The sequence below is a fragment of the Macrobrachium rosenbergii genome, chromosome 7, assembly GCF_040412425.1.
Source record: "Macrobrachium rosenbergii isolate ZJJX-2024 chromosome 7, ASM4041242v1, whole genome shotgun sequence".
NCBI lineage: Eukaryota > Metazoa > Arthropoda > Malacostraca > Decapoda > Palaemonidae > Macrobrachium > Macrobrachium rosenbergii.
The window spans coordinates 20,037,501-20,047,500 of NC_089747.1; the positions used below are offsets into that span (position 1 = coordinate 20,037,501).

Sequence of the window (10,000 nt, forward strand, 5' to 3'; positions counted from 1 at the left end):
AATAACTAGTTGTTCGGGAATCGCATACCCTAGGATTTTGAGGAAAATCAGTTGCACATTTCAAAACTGGTTTAATAAAAGCCACTTTCTCAGATAGGCATAAAAAGATATTCAGGCCTATTTACTTCACATCTACCATAAAAAACTTGTGATATACATAGTTCTTTTGCGACCCCAAAAACATATGTTTTTAAATCTAAGATAAACATTTTTAGGCCTGTTTTTAACAACGATCCTGATTTATTCAGGACATTCATGACATTAAGTGAGCTAATCTTGGGTTTTCCACTCATCAAATTTCCACCTCCTCTCCTCCTACTCCGCTATCCTCCTCCTCCTCCTCCTTCCCCCACCCCCTTTTCATCGAGGACCACCAAGGAAGAGCGTGATTTGATGAGAATGGGGTGGGGGTAGGGAGGGGCTGTTTGGATTTGGGCGGGGGTGGTAGGGCACGAGCAACGCCTTCAATACGGACTTTCCAATGTTCAATAGAGTCTTGGCAGATCAATTTCCAAATTTAATAAGATCAGCGCTTCCTTGCGTATTTTTAATTATTGGCACTGATAGATTAGGTATAATTCGATATTCTCCCTAATTCGGTTTTGAGCCATCGCCGTGGAAAGTTTCCGGACGCCTGAGGGACGTGCCAGAATTCCTCGTATGGAGAGGCTCCTCGGCCGCCAGGGAGCAATCGTTGAACGATAATCGCTCGTCCTTGATCAGGCAAAACTTACCCCATTATGAAGATCACTGTATAATTTTTCTCCAATGAAAGCGGAGGCGAAACCCATCTATGATGTAGCTTATTAAGTCGAGAGAGAGAGAGAGAGAGAGAGAGAGAGAGAGAGAGAGAGAGAGAGAGAGAGAGTCAATCAGTCTTAAACTGCTAATCTCGGAGTGTTGCTTTTTTTCCTTAAAGGTTTATAATCAAGCAATGAACCGTTAAAATGCCCCTTCCGGTAGTCATTGCGCTATCAAAATTTGTACTGGTGAACTGAGATTGTGGTACTGTTAAAAAGTGCGCTACTTTCAAGAAACTAACAACTAGTGTTTTCTTGGAGGCATTTCCTTTTATTATGTCTGCGAAAGATTATGAAGTGCTCTCTCTCTCTCTCTCTCTCTCTCTCTCTCTCTCTCTCTCTCTCTCTCTCTCTCTCTCTCTCTCTCTCTCTCGTCTACAAGATCTGTAAGGAGTGTTTGCATCCATTTTCTTATTTAGGTTGCATCGTTTTGAAAAGCACACTGTTCATGAGAAAAGTCTTTGTTAAAGTCTTTTGGAGGCTAATTCTATATACGAGAATTCTAATTTTAATGCAAATCTACTGTGTAGTATACTTAGGAGCAGAGTAGGCAAAACTTCATTGTTGGCTCTCATTCGTACAGTTAATATTAATCATATATACCTGTCAAAGTGCTGCCAGTGGAAATGTATGAATTCATTTGTCTCCACAGTATCTCGATCGTCATTTTTTTTCCTGATATGTTGAGGCGCGACTGAGGAATATATTCATGGTTTGATAAGCTGCCGGTGAAGTTTTATATTTGTCGATGTCATTCTCTACCTCCTTGACGTATGAATAATAAATGTATATACTCCATTTGGTTTCTCTTTGTTATTTAGAGTTTGTATATGCGGAACAATTACATGATTTGTTGCGGCTTTTATGTCTGTTAATAATGCTGATACTGACGTGATCTTTCTTTGTCTTTAATGAGGGTATGCGCTCACTATGTGACATTTTGCATAAGAAAGAATTTAGTGCAATTACAATAATAGTGTTACTTCCTGTTAGATGTTGTGAAAGCGTTATTAGTCGTACATAAGAACTTTATCATCACATTTAGCTTTTTAGTATACTGTATATTTATACGTTTCTATCTATCCCAGCTTTAAAATCACCATTTCTCTGCCAGAAACATTACAGCTTCTACATGGTAAATTTTTTCATAGTCCTGGATATCTCTCGACATCAGAGGTCTTATGTATAACAGAGATTGGATATTGTGTACCTACTTGAAATTTCAACTTAGCTTTTTAAAACTGTGCACCACTAATATACAGACACATACATACATACATATGTGTATAATGCCTATATATATATATATATATATATATATATATATATATATATATATATATATATATATATATATATATATATATATATATATTATATATATATATATTTATTATATTAATGGTCAAAGTCGGCCGTTTGTCATTGTATGTAAACCAAAGGCCCAGGGTATGTTGGTGGTCGGATTGGAACAGAAACTCTTGCTGTCACTCACTCCCTCGTCCAGGCAGCGGATAGCTGGTGATCTTCTGAGACTATCTGAGGGTCATGAAGGTGTTTCAGCAACTGTAGTATGAATAATTCTTCATATTGTAAATAAACCTATTGTTTTTCTTTGTTAGTATAATTATAAAGCCTCGAGAATGAAGAGGCGCAGGGGATTTCTCTCATAGCTTAGTAATTCTGTCCCTTCTACTAACAGTTCTCAAATGAAATGGAGGCTATGCTTCTCCTGGTCATGCCTCTTTAAGGCACCGTCATGAGGATAGGTATATCAGATTCCAATAAAGTCGACCTATTTGTGCAACATGCCCCTGACGCTTCTGGAGGGTTTCCTTTGTAAGATGCCAAGTAGGGGTTTCCATGTTGCCTTCTGGACGTTGAGCTGAGTGGTAGTATTGTCGTCATATAACTTCTTCCTTATGTATTTGATGGATCTGTTGACAGGGACATTCGCAAAGAAGGACCCGACACTTATGGAAGCTGTGATATACCATTGGCTGTGATAGTCTTATCTGATTGCGAGATAAATGTCAGAGTTGGAGACGAGGTCTTTAGTGACATTGACATGCTGTTTTAGAAGAACGGTGCTCTGGTTATGGCCTCTCATTTTTGGTTATTCACTGAAAAGGCTGCCTGCAGGAGGGGCCCCTTTATTGGAACCTTATGTTCAAGGTCCTGGATGCTGCCCAAAAGCTTTTTGAAGTTCAAGTCTCTTCCAGCACTGGGATGGCTTGGGCAGGATGTGGCAGTTGTACCAGGTCAAGCAACTCCTCTTGGTCTCTTGTGACACAAGCCAGGTTGGTACAACTGTCTCTTTGGTGGACTATCTTATGGGTGTCTCCATTAACCTTTCCTTAAGATCCTTGTTTTTTTGACTTTCTAATAGTGGTGTAGTTCAAGGGTCAGGTCTCCCTCAGTACTTCTTAATTCACAAACAAATGTGGCAGTTGCTCAACACTAGGAAAGGGCCACTACCTCGTTTCCTTTGCTCTTCTTCCATTGTTTCTTTAGCTCTTCTTCCTTAGTTTTCAATTTTTTTTCCTCAGGGCCCTGGTGACCTCATGATGTTGAAACCCTGTGCCATGTACACACACACATCTGAATATTTAAGGAGGAGGCATTCATGGTTACAATTAAAATTAAAGCTAATAGTAGCTTGGCAGTTAATGATTTTCTTTTTGTTTGAGGATGGCATAAAAATCTTTTTATCTTCATTATGCAGCTGGAAAAGTAAAGGTCCGGTCATTCTTTGTAACTGTCATTTCAAAGCCAATATGGTTTTCTTTTCATATTTTGGGATGACTAGGACTTTCTGCTGAGGAGAATGACAAGCCGCTGTCAGGACTTTGCTATAAAGTGCCATTACTGTGAGCAGCACAGCCAATGTCTCACTAGAGAACAGAGACAGAAATATTCAGCTATAAGGGGCACTCCTGGTGCCCCTCCATGATAGAGGCTTTGAACATTAAAGAAGAAATACTGTTGATTAATTTATATCACAAAGAAATATTCATATTACAAACACTAAAACACCTCTGTATCCTGTTGACTGGATGAGAGAGAGAGAGAGAGAGAGAGAGAGAGAGAGAGAGAGAGAGAGAGAGAGAGAGAGAGAGAGAGAGAGAAAATTTCTTTTCCAGGCCAGCCATCAAAATCCCTTGCCTAGCTTGTCATTCTTATGAATCCATGTTTCTATACTCTGATTGACTAACACTCATATTCCTTCTCACAGACTCTGTATAGATACCCTTCTACTTTTTTATTCTTTCTTTGTTGAAAATGGAAGTGTGTCCATTTTGAAATGTCTGTCCAAACAAATTTACTTGGAGGAAATAGAACTGTACAGCAATGTTCAATATTGGACCTTAACTCATCCAACTGCAAATTGAAGATAACAAAACTTTGCCAACTTGAAAGAACACAAAAAATTATTTACTGCCAAGCTGCTATTAACTTCAGTTCAACATGCATCTGTGAATACCTCCTTCCTAAGTACTCAGATGATCATGTAGATGACACAAGGGTCAACATCATGCGGTCACCAGGACCTTCAGAAGAAACTGGATGACCATCCAGAAGAAAAAAGTTAGAACAACAAAGAATATGAAATAAAGAATTACCCATGCCCAGTATTGGGCAACAGCCACAACTGATTGTAACTTGAAAATGAGTATTATGGTGGACCTGAGCCAAGAAGTATGCCACTGCATGGAAGTCAAAAAAAGAATCCTCTGCAAGTTGACAAAACTTAATGGAGACAACCTTAAGATTGTCCACCATAAGAATGGCTGTATCTGCCTGGCTGTTGCTACAAGAGAATAAGAGGAACTGTTGAACTTAGGATTCAACTGCTACATCCTTTCCAAGCCATTCCACCATTGGAAGAGACTTGAATTTGAGACCTGTCTGGGTAATAATTTGGATCAGGAATTGTACAGGAGCCATAGTAAAGAAGAAAACTGTAGATTATCTTATGGAGAAAAAGTCATGCTTGTGACACTGAAACACTGCCATGACCTTCCGACAATCTGTGATGATCATCACTGATTGAACTAAGAGCAAGCAAGGAGAGAGGGTTACATTCCATTCCAACCTTCATTTTCCCCTACTTGACTGTCATTTCCACTGATCCATATTATCGTACAATGCTCTGATTGTCTAACACCCAAATTTCTTCTCTTAGAATGTTTGTAAATACCCCATTTCGGCGTTTTGTACTCATTTGCCAGTAAAAATAAAACCATGTTGGTGTTTAAATGTTGTCTTAAACTACATTTAAATAGGGTACTCGTACAAAAAGGGTTTTCTGCCAACTTCAAAAAATTAAAAAGAAAATAATTGAACTGCCAAGCTGCTTTGAACACACACACATATAAATATATATATATATATATATATATATATATATATATATATATATATATATATATGTGTGTGTGTGTGTGTGTATATATATATATATGTGTGTGTGTGTGTGTGTGTGTGTGTGTGTGTATAATGAATACAAGAACATTTTCACAGAGATAAATTTCTGACTCACATCGGGACCGAAACCCGGCCTTTGAAATGAGAGGCCAGGGTGTAACCAATTAACCCACACAAGTCTTTAAAGAAGTTGGAACCTCAGTACTCCATACCTGAGGCAAGCAAAACCCTCAGGTATGGAGTACTCAGGTTCCAACTTCTAAAATGACCTGTGTGGGTGAATTGGTAACACTCTGGCATGTCATTTGAAAGACCAGGGTTTGTTCTGATAATGAGTCAGAAATTATATAGGTATGTACACTATATATATATATATATATATATATATATATATATATATATATATATATATTATATATATATATATATTATATATATATATATATATATATATATATATATATTATATATATATATATATATATATATATATATATATATATATATATATATATATATATATATATATATATATATATATATATATATATATATATATATATATATTATATATATATATATATATATATATATATATATATATATATATATATATATATATATATATATATATATATATATATATATATATATATATATATATATATATATATATATATATATATATATATATATATATATATATATATATATATATATATATATATATATATATATATATACTGGCCTGTATTCACACATGCTCATGCTTGTAATTGAAAGGTGATTAAGGTTTAAATATTTTTGTTTACCTTTCAGATGGAACTGGGGTACTCGGGATTAAGGTAAGTGACGTCACAAGTTCCTTTTTACTCTAAAAATAACTTATGAATTTAGCATCAAGTTTGATAAATGTTAAGTTTAAAGGAGGGGAACCCCCGTTCAGTATCTCATGAATACTATGGGAATAATTTAGGTAATTGTTTAGGAAAAGGAAAATTTAAGCATTTCCTTGTCTGTCATTTGGTATCCATTTTCATTCACGAATGTGATTAAGACGGAGAGATGAATCGAAGAAAATTTTGAACTATTTGTGTTATTCACAATAATTCTGTCACGTTTAAAGTGTATTTTAACATTGTTACTTTAGGTTTATTTAAATTCTTAAGGTGTTGCCGCGCAGTTAAATATCGTTAACTACTGTTGTTTAGAACAGCGTGTTTTATGATCCATTTTTCTAAGTGCTATTGGTCAGAAGCTTCCTTTCTTCTCATAATTACGGAATTAATGAGAACCCTTCCCTCTCCATCGTCAAGTGATTACTAGATTAGGAATTTTATAGTGTGGTGTGATTGATGAGTTGATTGGATGTTATGCGGTACGATGAGTTTGCTGATTGATTAGCTCAATTACATTTGATATGGGATCATGATTGATTAGATCTGTATGGCGTGGCAGTGCGATTGGACGGTAAGAAGGTACTTGGTATGGAATAAAATTACCAAAAATATTTCTCGTGTCCAAGGAGTATGTGTAGAAAGATATACAGAATTACTGATAAACATTGGATGAATGACATACAAGTGGCCAAGCACTTATTATAATTATAATACCTAATAATGATCCGCTATTACGAAAGTCGCTAAGGTGGACCCATGAAAAAGCAAACTGGCCAGAATATCAGTTGAGTGATACTGAAGGAAACCCAAAAGAGGTCTAGACATAGGATGAATAATATTGACCTAATTGAGTGGAACTTTACATAATGCAGTCATAAATTCCATACCTAAATCCACAGGTATATTCTGATGATGAACAGTTCCTTGGTGGTCGCTTGAACCACAAGTGTAGGCTAACAAAAACATTACTAACTTTAGTAGATGCTGTAGACACTGTATGAAGGAAAATATCCCCATATACAACAAGTGTAGGTACACCCTTGCCAAGGTTCTTGGAAAGTATGTGGTATACGTAGTCAATGGTATTTTTAGGTAGGTTCAATAAACTAGCCTTCTGCAAAAGCTCTAGTTTTTGTGTTGTGTTAATTACCTTAATATTAAGAATGTAGAATGATATAGCATTTGAACTGATACCAGCTTCAATGTCCATTGTTTTCACGTTTAAAAAATCAATCAGTCAGTCTTATATCTTTCATTTTAAATGAAAAATTTATAGGCTATCAGTTGAGTACTAGCGGGGATATAATAGTTTATTTTATTTTAGGCTATTGCCCAATTGCAGGTGGTGCCATTTATTTCGTTCACTTTATACGATATCTCCCTTTCCCAAATTTGGAATGCTGTGTTTGTATACATGGAGTTCTTGACCTGAAAGTATAAGTATATTCAAAAACTTTTTTAGGGAGTGGTGTGGTTTCCTCGCTGTATATGGCTGGAGCAGTCATTCCATTCATACGAATACTGTGTCTTTGGAACTTCAAATACTGTAATTGTTGTAAGGGTTACTGCATCAACATTAGCAAGAGCCGCACAACGCATACTAAGTTTTATGCACATTTACTTTGGTCTCTTAGCCATCAGTTTCCGGATTATTATTTTCAAAGTATAACTTTAGAGTCGTAGAACGCACTGTGAAGACACCATCAGGATCTAAATTTAGCATTTTTATCCTGAGAGCGAGACTAACAACTAAGTGCTGCCTACCAGAATGAACAAAACTTTTCTCTCAGCGTGATACTGAGTCTTATAATCCATACTCTTCAAGTTTCGTGGAACATTTAGCAGTCTTTTTCTCAATTTTGTTTTAGTGTTGCTGAAGCCCTATAAAACTCTTGTAGTGAACCGCTACACCTCAGAAGTACGAATGTCACGTTTGCCCTCTTGGAACCTCTAATCTGAGTCATGGTAACTGTATCAGCATTCTCTGGCCATCGACAAAGCTTTAGTCTGTTAGACTGATTGTCCTACTAAAAACTTGTTTTTTTGAAAAATAAAGTCCGCAGTAGTATGTATGTATATTGCTATATACAGGAAGCTTTCACCCACTTGATCAGTTGGCCTCTTAAGCCTGTATATAGTAATGTACATACTACTGTGACTTTATTTTTCCATTTAAGGACACGACATTGTGATGATATCAAATACTTGTTTTTATTTTTAGGGTGACAGCCTGTAAATGTCTTCCATCTTTCTGACAATTTTTAGGTTGCCTTTCCCCGTTTTCCACATTTAAATAAAAGGACAGGTAAAGAATGATGTCTTCCTGAAAATGAACCATTCGCTGATTACACTATCAGAATCTATGCTACGTATTTGTTCGCCCCTTAAGCATTCGGGAACCTAATTTATAACTACATCCAGTTCTTCATTTTCCGGGGAAGTCGCCCTTCCAGAAGAATCGTCTTTATATCCCCACAAATCTTACCGTCGTTGGCGACCGATCTAGTACTTAAATGGGGAAATGACTTCTTCGGAATTCCTTCCCTGAACATCTCCCTCTGTCATAATTAATATTTAAGGGAATCTTATTCTCCCTCTCTTTTGTAAAGGTGGAAGGAGGAGGAGAGCTTAGAATTAGAATCCTTAATTGCTTGAGAATTCGGGATTTATCGAATTCTTTTCACCTCCGAACCCCTTTCTAATCAGGGTGGTCTCAAGTTTTGAATATTGGCCGAAGAAGGAGGAGGAGGAAGAGAGAAAGTTCGAATGAAGGTGGTGGTAATGGACCGGATGGAACTCTGCGAGAGGGAAGCAGGTGGATATGAGAGAGAGAGAGAGAGAGAGAGAGAGAGAGAGAGAGAGAAGTTTGTTTTTGTTATTCGACTTACTGGTGATGGTAGTAGTAGTGATGGTTGGTCAGGAGAATGTTGGGGACAAGAGGGAGCGGAGTGGCGGGTGTATTTCTGATTAATTTATTTGTTCAACTTTATGCGTTCTTGATACTCTCCTGATCAAACTCTCTAATTAGTTCTTCTGTTGGCCGTGTCACTTGCAAGACGTGGGTCGCTTCTTTTTTCCTATTTTTATTTTTCCCCTCTCCATCGCAGGGATCGAGAAATTCTGCGATGATATTCGTCGTTTTCGAAAGAATGTTGGTTATGAATTTGGAGTGATTTTAATAACTTATTAATTTGGGTCCGAGCGACGCGTTTAAAGGAAGAACATATATCTCCAGCCAGCGAAATTATCAGTAACTGGATCTCAAGGAAATGATAGTTCTCATAGCAGTTGTTTATAATGCGATTCCATAAGTAACTGATATTTTCTCAGGTACTTCATCGCCTGGAACTTTCGTTCCTTTTCTTTTTATTATAATTTGCTTATTTCCTTTGAAACGACGGAACTATTCGTGTGTGAATCACGAGCTAGTTGAATGGTACGAGATGCACTTAAAATCATGCCGTTTATTTACCAGTCATTTTCAAGCATTTTATGTGTCTGCATATCTACGCGCGCGCAACTTGACTGAGCGTTTCCTTACTCTTGAAGGCTCTATCGTATGGTAGGTGCAACATTGTTTCCGGGCAGACGTTCATAGCATAATTTATACTTAAGGGAGGTAGGTAATTCGTCTGTTGGTCAGTAAATAGTGCAGGACTTTACAACAGGAGAACAAACAAAATATTTTTACCATACTTAGCTTTAATTAATAACTAGCCTTAGGTGAAGGATAACATTGTCAATATATATATATATATATATATATATATATATATATATATATATATATATAATGTATATATATATATATGTATATGTATATGTATATGTATGTATATGTATATATATGTATATACAGTATATGTATATATA

The 10,000-nt window shown here is 36.2% G+C and overlaps 1 long non-coding RNA gene across 1 annotated transcript in view; it reads left to right on the forward strand.

The window, feature by feature from the left end:
* Nucleotides 1–10,000, forward strand: part of LOC136840224 (uncharacterized) — a 90,146-nt gene that overhangs the window by 2,522 nt on the left and 77,624 nt on the right. The window contains exon 2 of the long non-coding RNA XR_010853560.1: nt 6,048–6,073. This is a non-coding gene — a long non-coding RNA (uncharacterized lncRNA). The remainder of the gene's footprint in view (nt 1–6,047; nt 6,074–10,000) is intronic.